The 2,317-nt window shown below is 51.9% G+C and overlaps 1 long non-coding RNA gene across 1 annotated transcript in view; it reads right to left on the bottom strand.

The window, feature by feature from the left end:
* The window catches only part of LOC108286652, a 6,243-nt gene extending 4,136 nt beyond the window's left edge, over positions 1–2,107 (bottom strand). The window contains exon 1 of the long non-coding RNA XR_001818012.2: positions 684–2,107. This is a non-coding gene — a long non-coding RNA (uncharacterized LOC108286652). The remainder of the gene's footprint in view (positions 1–683) is intronic.
* Between the last annotated feature and the right edge of the window lie 210 nt (positions 2,108–2,317).

The raw sequence follows: 2,317 nt of genomic DNA, 5'->3' as shown, positions 1-2,317 counted from the left end.
GGAGGAGGAGATGGGAGGGAGGGAGGAGGGAGGGAGGAAGGGAGGGAGGAGATGGGAGGGAGGGAGGGAGGAGGAGATGGGAGGGAGGAGGGGAAGGGAAACGAAAGAGGGAGGATATGTGGAGGGAGAAGGGAGGGGGGCAAACAGGAAGGGGACTGAGGAGGACACAGGGAGGAAGGCAGGAACTAACCCTTCCTGAAGTTGTGCCAAGGGCTGAGGCAGGTGCTTTACATATTTTAGTGCCCTCCCATGTTACAGATGGGGAAACTGAGCCTGAGAGAAACTCAGATATTATTATATATTCTATGAACGTGACAGAGCTGGGTGTGAACCAATGTCAGACCTCCTCCTCTGTCACCATGGCGCCCGGCTAACTCACAGAGGAGTCCCAGTATTGGTGGTGCCACTTTTCAGCCAGCTGGCCTGGCAACTACGAGAGCCTGGGACACAAAGGCCCTTACAACCCTGTGTTGCTTTAAACCACTTATAATCTAGAGGAGGGTGTGGAGGAGGCAGAAGGGCAGGAAGAGGGCAGTGGCTACAGGGTGCCCACCTCTGGCTCACCCGGGGTGGGGGAGATAGGGACGGCTACCAGGGCCCCACTGGTAAGAGGCTGCACATTCTAAAGCACCGGACTTGGCTTCCTGTCACAGGTATTTCCCATAAATACCCATCACCCACACCTCTTTTCTGCCGGAACCTTCTTTTTTCTGGCCAGGGAAGGGGCTGCCCAAGGCTCTACACCTCTGGGGCCCATCTGTTTGGCCCCTTCACCACAATTGATTTGGTAGGTTTATCCCCAAGTCCTCTGGAAAAAGAAAAGCTGATTATAAAAATGTACTCAGCATTATATTCAATCTAAGAATACAATCTATTCCACGGAGAATACCCTGAGTCTCCACATGCTGCCACAGAGTCCAAATCAAGCATCTCATCAGCAAATCCTGTGCCCTCTGTGAGAGCGCACACTCACAGCCAAGGGGCTGCCTGCCCATGGGAGAAGTGGAAGCATTCTCTGGAATACTTTCCCTGGGCCCTTAAAATGGCTTTTGGGATTGGAAAGTCACAGTCTACTTTGCACATATCCTGAAGGTGCTCTCCACCCCTGCAAACACAGAACCTGTAATGTGCTTCCCCTGAGCCACCTTTCCTTCCTTTCCCGTGCCTTCCTTAACTCCTAGGAACTGGAAGGCACAGTGCAGAGACAAAGAAGAAAAAAAGGCTGTGGGACAGAGGGCTGGGGATGTCACCACAAGGAGGCCAGCTGCACCAAGGGCCACTCTGGGACATTCTGGAGCTGAGCTCGGGAATCTCATGGTGTCCCTGACCCCTTCAGCGGCCAGGAGGAGCTGGCCAGACACTGGGCCCATTTCCTGAGTCTGTGCCCAGACTGGAATCTACTGGGGATAAAAATCGGTCTCTCTGGCCTCACTGGAGGCAGGCAGAGGCCTTTTATTTTTCTCTCTCTACCCCAGACCCTGTTGTACAGTAAAACTACCAGTAAGTGCTCTGCAAATCATCAAATGTAATTATCATGTTTATTTGAAGTGAGGTGATGGTAAAGCTGGCCTGGCTGATTTTGGACCAAGTGGCCCATCACGATACCTGAACAAGCAGTTGTGAGGGTGGGCCCGGCACACCCCTGGATGTTTACAGGAGCCCAGCCTGGAGCTGGGTCTGCAAAGCCAGAACTACCACGAGGAGAAGGGCTAGGCTGGAGCAGGACCAGGAGATTAGACCTGACAATCCAGGGGACAGGGAACACACAGCCTTCAGGTGCAGCCAGAACCCGCCAGCAGACCCCAGGCCACCCACGAGGCAGGCCTCACCCGAGAATGACATCTGGTGTCTGAGGTGACCTTTTATTTCCCTAAGTAATAATGCATGCCATCTTTTTAAATAAGAAGTTTTCTAAAGCAAAGAATATGCATCTACATTTTACAAAAAAAGGAAAAGTAGGGATCCTATAACAAAAAGCAGTTCCTTCTTCCGGAAGGAATTCTGAATCTCAAATAAAGAGAAGATCTTGGGGCCAGGTGTGGTGGCTCACACCTGGAATCCCAGCATTTTGGGAGGCTGAGGTGGGCAGATCACAAGATCAGAAGATCGAGACCATCCTGGCTAATACCGTGAAACTCTGCCTCTACTAAAAATACAAAAATTAGCTGGGCATGGTGGCGCTGCCTGTGGTCCCAGCTACTCGGGAGGCTGAAGCAGGAGAATCACTTGGACCCAGGAGGCGGAGGTTGTGGTGAGCTGAGATTTTACTACTGAACTCCAGCCTGGATGACAGAGTGAGACTTTGTCTCAAAAAAAA

The sequence above is a fragment of the Cebus imitator genome, unplaced genomic scaffold, assembly GCF_001604975.1.
Source record: "Cebus imitator isolate Cc_AM_T3 unplaced genomic scaffold, Cebus_imitator-1.0 Scaffold325, whole genome shotgun sequence".
In the NCBI taxonomy this organism is placed as follows: domain Eukaryota; kingdom Metazoa; phylum Chordata; class Mammalia; order Primates; family Cebidae; genus Cebus; species Cebus imitator.
The sequence above is the reverse complement of the archived record's forward strand: the minus strand, read 5'-3'. Positions and strand labels throughout refer to the sequence as shown.